At 32.2% G+C, this 9,897-nt stretch overlaps 1 pseudogene across 1 annotated transcript in view; it reads right to left on the minus strand.

Annotated features, from left to right (window-relative positions):
* The window catches only part of LOC307064898, a 144,204-nt pseudogene extending 137,470 nt beyond the window's left edge, over positions 1–6,734 (minus strand). The window contains exon 1 of the transcript in view: positions 6,136–6,734. The product of the transcript in view is annotated as an uncharacterized misc_RNA (transcript). The remainder of the gene's footprint in view (positions 1–6,135) is intronic.
* Between the last annotated feature and the right edge of the window lie 3,163 nt (positions 6,735–9,897).

Raw genomic sequence — 9,897 nt, forward strand, 5'->3', positions numbered from 1 at the left:
GGAACTAAACTATTATCTCTTTATTTAATTTAAAAAACAATATAAATATCAAAATTATATGAATCATGATTGTTTTGTGTTGTTTTTATTTGGCAAACAGCCATAAGATACTTTCTTCTTTGTTGATATAATTTTGTGTCTTTCTGACTTTTCACTATGAATGTAATTTAGTTTATCACAGCTCCTTTGGTACAAAATCTATAATTTCAGACAGCTCTAATATGTTCCTAGCATCCCTAACTGGTTTCCCTTTGGAGACCCCTAATGAGCCATTTTCTTGGGACTGCTGTCTGATCTCTTACAGTCCCTTAACATAAGGTATAGTATACTGAGCATAAAATAACTTCTTATCCAGTCTCAATTTTTTTCTTGAATTTGTGTAAATTTTTCTGTTACTTTCATGCTTTTCATTCCCCATATACAAAATCATATACTTATTCTATTTTTAAAGAACAATGAACTATTAATACATGATTCTGAATTATGTAAGTATTTTCAATATATGTTAATAAAAATAAAATAATGATAATAGTGTTTTAGAGGGAAAATGTTTTGCTTCGCTCTTTCAATATGCCTTTATTTTTTCTGTTGAAAATGTAAATCGTGACCAACAAATTGCAGATCATTAATATCTTGTGAAATTTCTTTGAAAGATAAATAATGCTATACATATGTAAAATTTGTTGGACAATATTTTCTAATTTATTTAGAACACAAATATAAATGATTATAAAACTTCAAGATTTCATTGCTTTAACTTTCAGGTACCTTGACTTGTGGTAGTTAGGTAAATATTTAACAACTGGTGCTCCCCCCCCCAAAAAAAGCTCTTATTTGAAGTATACATAGTTCAAGATACCAATGTGATGCCATGAATGCAGTGTTGGGAAGAGGTGTATGCAATCATCTCTTTGAGCTAATTGTGAGCAGCTTCTGTGAGTGGGCTCCAGCACCCCTGAGTCCTTGAATATCTTGTTTCACTTTCTTCAAATGATATAGTTATATACATATATATATATATATATATATATATATATATATATATATATATATACTCTCAGTTCTTCTGGCAATCAAAAGACCTACAGGGATTAATAATAAAAATTATTTATGTGGACATGGGCCAGAACTAAGTTAGGTATATTACAGGGACTACAGTGAACTGGAGGGCTTATCATATCAGCTAAATGGCACAGCAATTACCTAGTTCTAGAGGACTATCTCTGGAATATTTCCAGATTCCCTTTGTGTGAAATAATGTTTATTGAGTATTTCTCCTTAAAAAAGATATATTTTCATTAATAATTTCTCTATGAGATAATATGTACATAGATTTTAGTGTTCCCTAGTATTCCACTCTACACTAGCCAGAGAGTCATAGTCACAAAGTTTATACATATGTATGCCAACACTTTAAATTAGAGTCTGGTTGAATGTGTTACCATGAATCCATATTCCTAGGCAGAAATATATGGCTCAAAATGAGAACACATAATGCTAACTAGACAATAGATGTAAATATAATATACCACTAAATGAAAGAATAGATAAATTGGACTTTATATTCAAAGATTTCTCATCTTCATGTCTCACTGTTGAAAAATCAAAAGGCAAACCATAAATGGAGCAAAATATTTGCAGTACTCATGACTCTAAAAGGACCTGTGTCTTGAATATATAAATAACTTTTAAAATTCAATAAGAAAACCACCAAGAGAAAATAAACAAAATTGAAAAAAAATACTTCACAATGAAAGATATGTTAATAACCAGTATACACATGAAAATATGCTCAACCTCATTAATCATCAAGGAAATACTAATTTGTATTAATTTAAGCCACAGTGAGATACAGCTTCATATATGCTAGAATGACTAAAAGAGAAAAGACTCGAGAATGTTAAATGTTAGAGAACGCAGGTGAGAATAAATTCCTTCAGAGGAAAACACAAGATAAAATTCTAAGCAAATATGGAAGGATTAACATGTGATAAATATATTTTCCTTTTAATAAGAAGGAATGAAGTGGAGAAAGGAGACATTAAAATTTGTTACATTGGAAAGCAGGAAAAATGGTAGGATTGCTGGGCAGTGTTGTCTTCATTTGTATTTGGGTGATTTTGTAGTGCTAATATCCAGTAGAGGCTGAAAGGACAGAGTCTGGAGTCAGACCACATGAATTCAAATCTTATATCTGAAAAATCCTATATGTGACCTTAGAAACAGGAGTATTTTCTTGTGCTTCTCTTTCCTCATCTGTAAAATTAGGATACTGAGAGTAAGTAGGTTGTTTACAAAGGTGAAGTGAGTTAATATATGTAAATATTTAGATACTTTATGTATATAGTGTTATCTCTTTGTAAATAATAGAAATACCTCTATGTTAAGGTGCACGGGAACACAAGGAAATAAATAAGGAAATAAACAAGGTATAGTTGGGAAAAGACACATAGTTAAAGGGAATCTGCGTTGGAAATTTTTCAGGTCAGCGCACTGGAGAGTGAGTTTAAAGAAATATTGTATGCTAACACATTTATATGGAATCTAAAAAACAAAGAAACAAAAAAAAAATGGTACTGATGAACCTAGTGGCAGGGCAGGAATAAAGACGTAGACATAGAGAATGGACTTGAGGACATGGGGGGAGGGAGGGGGAAGCTGCGGCTAAGTGAGAGTAGCATCGACATTATACACAATGCCAAGTTTAAAATAGCTAGTGGAAAGCAGCTGCATAGCACTGGGAGATCAGCTCAGTGCTTTGCGACGACCTAGAGGGGTGGGATAGGGAGGGTGGGAGGGAGGCTCAAGAGGGAGGGGATATGGGGATATATGTATGTGTATGCATGTGGCTGATTCACTTTGTTGTACAACAGAAACTAACACAGTACTGTGAAGCAATTACACTCCAATAAATTTGTATTTAAAAAAAATTAAAGAGCATTCTCAAGGGTATTTTAATGAACCGGAATCTATGCTGAATAACAAGAGAAGTGAGAATGTGAGGGGTAATAGTAGTGAAATAATGCAGATGGAGTTATGAGTTGCATTTCTACATGAGTTGGGTAAACAGACAAATAAGAGAAGGAGTATAAAGAGTATATTCAGAAAGTTGGAAAGTTCAGATTTCTGAATCAACGTATTTTCAAATCAAAGATTTTAAGGTATAATAATTGAGATGGAGACTGACATGATATGGGGGAAATGGTTTTGGTGGATAAGAAGATCCAAGGGACTGAGTGGTACATTTCTGGACTAATCATCTATGTGCAATTTGAGGTTATACAGAAGAGTAAAAGAAGGAGGAGTACTATGAACCAGATTCCAGAGGTCTTAATATCCGAGCCAGAGCCAATAAGAAGTCTGAATATGAAGTACTACATAGGATTGAAAGTGGTATGTCATATTACATGCTTCATTGAAACTAAATCTTTTATAGGAGGAAACAAGATAAAAGTTTTGGAAGTACAGTGAGAAATGAGGAAACCTACACTACCTCTGTCTTTGCTGGTGCCTAAAAATCTTCACCTGAGAGCTATACTAAAGAGTGCAGTATCACTGATGTCTATCTGGGTTAAGGAGACAAAATGAACTTTCAGAAAAGAGGTTAAAGATATAGGACGTTTGATAAAATGTTCAGGAGGGTGGGGAATGATGTAGAATTGGGATATATTAGAGGATCTATAGAACATAATGGAATATAAATCAAAGTGAGGAAAGATGGGCCTGGGAGTCTGGAATTTGTGCCCTTAAATAAATAGAGTCTAGCACATGGGTTGAAACTTGATAGTCTCTTAAAGATAAACAGTCTCTCATCTCTAAGAAGATATTTGGAACATCCATGCAACTATTCTGTGCTGCAGCTAATTATTGTTTGCTTGTTTAGATTAAGGACAATCCTGGTGGGAGCATTAGGCTTTCAGATGATCTTTAGGTGACCACCCTTTCTGGAAACTATGAGGAAAGACCTAGAAATGAACAAAGAAACAAAGTTCACATACACTAAAGTTCCTGCGTTGTGAGCATCAAAATGCCTCCATGTTTTTCATTCAAAATATTTCCTCTGTTTAACATATAATTTCAATTGATATCTAACAATATGAAAACTTTTAAATGTACACTTAAATGTATCCAATTTTTGATTAGCCTGTGAAGGTGAAAGATCATAGACATTATGAAGAGTGATATCAACATAAATTGTTTTAACCCATTCCTTAATAATATATTTTCTCACTTGCAGAGTGTGCTATAAATAGTAACCAAAATTTCTTTGTAACAGTGCCAATCTTCAGCTTAGCATATGAATTCAAACAGGAGAGACTGAAATTCTGATCAGTTTGTCTTCAGTTTAACCTGAATTCCTGCTGATTGAACCATGAGGCAATAATGACAGCTTCCTCACAGAGAAGGGTCACTGAAAACTGTACCCATCCATGGGCATTGCCCTTCCTGACCTCATCACCAAAGAGTAAAATAGGTTATTTTTCCTAAACACTACAGTAGGGAGTTTTCGGAGTAAGGACTCTTTTCAGTGCAAAATAACATACCAGAATTCGTGTATAGACAATAAAGCAGCATATCCACAAATCCCTAGAACACCAAGCTAGATATTCTCTTTCCTGCAGGTTTCTTCCACATGTTTTAAGGTAAAAACAGTGATAAAGGCTTTGCATTTCCTCCCTGCCCCAATTGACTACAAGTCCATTGAGCACTGTCTACAAACATTGCTTTTTAATATTCTGCAAGGCTGGATTTTTTTTTTAATGGTGGCTGTATAATTTACAAAGAACAGTGATTAGTGATCTGTTTATCAGGCAGATAGATACGCTCTCTTAAGGAATAATCTTTATCTTTCTTCACAGGTTGTGGAATCCTTAAAATCAGGGAACATGTCTCATTTCACTTTTTATATTTAAATGTATCTGTATTGCTTAGGAGAATGCTAATTAAAGGTGTTTAATAAGTGTATGTTGACTTTTTGCAGATGTGGCGGTATCTAGGGAAAAGGAAAGTCTTTTCTTCCTATACTTTTCTTATATTCCTATTACATAACACTAGACAAGAATCAGAATGAGATATGACTTTAATAAAATCCATTGAATGTTTATACTGTATTAAATGCTCAAAATCTATGATGATGAAAAATAAGGTACACTGTAGCAGTTTGTAAACTAGTGTTCTGCAAATATTTGTGTACTCTAATAAATCCATAAGTCCATTTGACTTAGTTTTTGCAGAATTATTTTTTTAAAAGAGCATTCAATTAGATCAGTTGTCAACATTAATACATCTGAAAAATCCATTTCTTCCTTCCCCAATTTCCACTGAAAAGGGACCATCCCACAGATTTACAGTCCAAACTCCACAAGCCCTATTATGAGTTTAGGGAAATTTGTTCTCTCACTCCCTTTTCTCTCATTAATACATTTATTAGAGAGCAAGGCACACTCCCAGCAAGCAAAAGGAAGAAAATAACTGAGAGAAAAAATAGTTAGTGGGAAGTCTGTGTACACTCACATATTTTAAAAATTCTTCTTAGTATTTTATTGGCCTCCTCAATTAGATTATTGGAATAAACATAAAGCAGAATATTCTTCTACAAAACATTTTTTTTCACAATACATATGAAGGATACAAAGTTTTATATTTCACTATATTTTTCATAATTCTAAGAGCAAGTTTTAAGACAAGTTTTCCTTTGTGATGTTGATTTCTTACAATATTCACCAAATGTCTCTGAAACTAAAGGGCAAACCAAGCTGGTCCATTCAGTGTCACGTTTTGAGCAATACATCTTTTCCATTCTAAAATAATATTTACCACCAATAGTTCTGTACAATTTAAGTAAACCTAAAGAAAAAAAATTTTTTTTCCAACTTTTCAGGAGCTTATTTTGTTTCCAGGACCAGATCCTGTACGTTTCCAAGCTTCCTCCTCCAACTCCACTAATAGTATTTCACCTTCAAAAGTTTGAATTTTTTTTTCTGGAATGTCAATGATACTCATGGTTTGCTGGTTACATCTTCAGGTAACACTTCTCCTGCTTTATTTTTTAATTGTGCATTTTTCGAGCCAGCATGTTTGCTGTCTTTCTCCTGAAGAATCTTTTTCCACTCCTCCAGGACTTTCACCTCTTACAGAAGGGTCTTTCCCTCCTCTTGAAAAACACTGTTCTCCTCTCTCAGAGCCTTGTTATCTTCAAGTACGGCCTGTTCCTCCTTCCACAGAGCTTGTTCTTCCATCTCCAGGGCAAGTCATTCTTCCATCAGGGCCTGTTGCTCCATCCTGATCGCACACTCCTGATGCTGTAGGGCATTGATCTCCTCATGTAGAGAACTTATTTCTTCTTGAAGCATTTTCGCCTCGTTCTGGAAGGCTTTCTCCTGTTCCCTGAGAGCCTTGATCTGAACTTCCAGGTCTCGATTCTGTTGCCAATAAGACTTACTTTCTGTGTTCAAGGCATTGACTTTTTTCCCCAGGTGGTTTTTGGTTTTCTAAAATCACACTTTTAAACTTACACAGCAGCTGGTTTTGCTGTCTCAGGTACTGGTTCTCCCCCGGATTAACTGATTGTCCATTCGGAAAGCTTTGTTTTCTTCTCCAAGGGCTTTGTTTTCTTCTCCAAGGGCTTTGTTTTCTCCCCAGAGGGACTTGTTTTCTTTTCTGAGAGCCTTGTTCTCAGCCCTGGACACCGTATTGTCTCTCTGAAGGTTTTTGTCCCACCTCCTGAGATCCATGTTTGAGGTTGTTTTGATCTTGGGTACAAGAGAAAAAAGAGGGAAAAAATGCAGTGTCTTCCGTCTTTTAAATTCAGAGACAACCATTGTTTCTTAGTGTTTTATCTGAGGAGAGTATATAAACTCCCAGTGTGCTGGGTTCAACCAAAGGTGAACTAATGATATTTGGAATAAAAAAGGTCCTAGATTTGTTGAGAATGTGTTTGTATAGAATTGGCTGTTGGTTGACTTGCACAAATAGTAAACCAACAGGGATCTAACAAGGCTCAGAAAGTCTCACTGCAGGGGAAAAAAAAAAGTGAATTTATGAAGAGAAGTCAGCAAATTAACTATTAGATTGACATAAAAACAACTGAATAAGTTTAAATCTCAACACACAAAAATTACACAATAATAATTCTAGATTACATATTGAATCTAGATGCCAGATAAAGGTTAATGTGTTGAATTGTTATCTGTGTTAAACTAAGCTAAAATCTGAGCTAAACTATGTATAATCAACTATTAATCTTTCACTAATATATTCATTATTTTAATTAAATCACCTGCTATTGGTGTGGAAAAATACCATCTATTTAAAAAAATGGCTTGCTTTGTAAGAACTAGAAAATAATTTTAGAGAAGTTATACACCATAATTTTTATCATACCTAGGCATTTAGTAGTAGTATTACAAATTTAAACAAATATTCACACATTTACATTTCTGTGGTCTCTGAATTACTTGCAAGCCTGATTCCTCTTAGTACTAGAAAACAACTTGTCAAGATTTTATGTCATCAATAGTGATGTCATATGGTGTTGACACTAATGATATAATGAGTGCTATACGTAGTTTTTGGCTGGTTTTTGGTATGTTTTTTAAGAAAAATATATAATTTAAAAAGTAAGGTCATATTTGATACCTGTCTATACTATTAATGAATATGTATTTAGTCCTTGCTTTCATCTAAATTATTAAAATTAATTTATAGGATTGATTTTTGTTATAAGCAAAATAGCTCTAATTATCATAACCTAGGAATTAATAAGTACCAGTAAACACTGTACAATTAAAGGTGAAAACACTTTAAATGATTTTAAGATCACTGAATTAATAATATACTCAATAATCAGTATTAGGTAAATTTGTAAATTATACTAAGGAAATAGCACTGGACACATTTTAATTCCAGTAATATTATCTAAGGTAAATTTTTAGATTATCCAATATATGTCCACTGTTAGAATATAAAACAAGAGTATTTTTATAATTTTTTAAAATGTAAACTTTTGGTGAAATATTAAAACATTTAAATATTACTATATTAAATAGGTGTCACAATGTTTTAACTATTTATACTTATAAATTTATAATTGGTTTAAGGTATAAACTTGAAAATAGAATATATAATAGTATGTATAATCCCAAACCACTCACCTTCATAAAGATTTGTCAGTTTATTCACTGTACCAGATTTCTTACCAGCTATTTACATTTTATCTGTTTAATAAGATTGAAAAAGTATTTTTCTGACACAGTCATAACTCTCTAACTTAATAAAATAGTAAAAAATATATATAATGGCATGGAATGAGAGTTAATGTAAAATTAAGAGGATCTATGTGAAATTTTTCAATTTCTTTGTTTTTAACTTTATGAGAGTGAAATATCCATTGGATCAGCTTCATGTATAATTGAATTGAGAAAGTATTTTATGTAACTATGTACCAGCTTCTTCTTTATACTAGTGTTTCTAGTCTAACTGTTTTACTACTGCTACCATGTTAGCTGAAGATTCAGAAAGAGTTCTAAAGATGTTGGAATATTCTGTGTTAGAATGCTGTAATTCTTGAGACTTAAGGACAAACTGGGAAGCAAGAAGAAAGTCTCTGTTGCCCTTGATCTATTGAATAAATTGAATTTATAATTTAAAACTTTCCCTCAATCTACAGGCCCAGCTGGTTTCATCTATGGATTCTTTTAAATATTTAAGAAAGAAAGAATATTAATATTTCTATGAACTATTTCAGATGAGAGAAAAAAAAGAAGAACTTGTTGTTTTGAGACCACATTACTTTACATAAAACCCTGGCAAGGATATTACAAGAAAGAAAAACTATAGTCTGAAGTATCTCATAAACACAGATGCAAAAATCCTAAACAAAATATTAGTACACCAAGTACAACAATAAATAAAATGCATAATGTGTCATCCATTTAACCAAACTGAGTTTAATTCATTAACAAGATTGAGTTAACATTGGGAAATCAATTAATGTAATTCACTACATTAATTTGTTCTGTTAAGAACAAAGGAGAAAATTTTCATCTCCTGCCAAGATGAGAAAAGTAATTTCAGAAGATTCAGAAAAAGCATTTTATAAAACAAAAATCAACACACTTTCATCACTAAAACCAAAACCAAACTAACAATACCATCACCAAAAATATTTTAGCACAGTAAGAGCAGAAAAGAACTTATTTAATTCAATTATGAGTATTAAGAAAAACCTGCATAAACATAACAGATGATAAAATACAAATAGATCAAAAATATATAAAGATGTCCGCTATCATCACTTTCATTCTTCATTGTCCTAGAATTTTTACTATTACAAGATAAGAAAGTATGTAAGGATTAGAAAAAAAATAAGGCTCTCAGGATTTGCAAGTAATATTTCAAACATTTCTGAGAAAATGTTAAATTATTATAATAAAATAGTTAAACTACAGCTAACTAACCTATTAAAATTGAATATGATTTAGTAAGCTTATTGGATATAAGGTCAACCTAAAATCATCTTTACTTACATATATTCAACTAACAATTGGAAAAGGAATTTTATAATTATATATTATTTACATTGGCAGCAAAAGCATCTATAAATGAATTTATGCAAGACCTCTATATAGAAAAATATAAACATTATTGAGAGAAATTACTGAGCTACAAAAAACAGGAAGAGTAGACCATGTTTATGATTAGAAGGTTCAATATTGGACAGATGTTAAGCTTCATCAAATTGATATATATATATTCAATAACTTCTCTGGAAAAATAATCCCAGCAGTTTGTATAAGCCCGTGTGTGTAAAATGAAAAGTTGATTCTCATATTTCTATTGAAATGCCAGGAAAAGAAATGACAATCTTAAAAAGAAGATCAACTTTCTAAAAAACTA

Source organism: Hyperoodon ampullatus, assembly GCF_949752795.1.
Source record: "Hyperoodon ampullatus genome assembly, chromosome: 16".
Taxonomy (NCBI): domain Eukaryota; kingdom Metazoa; phylum Chordata; class Mammalia; order Artiodactyla; family Ziphiidae; genus Hyperoodon; species Hyperoodon ampullatus.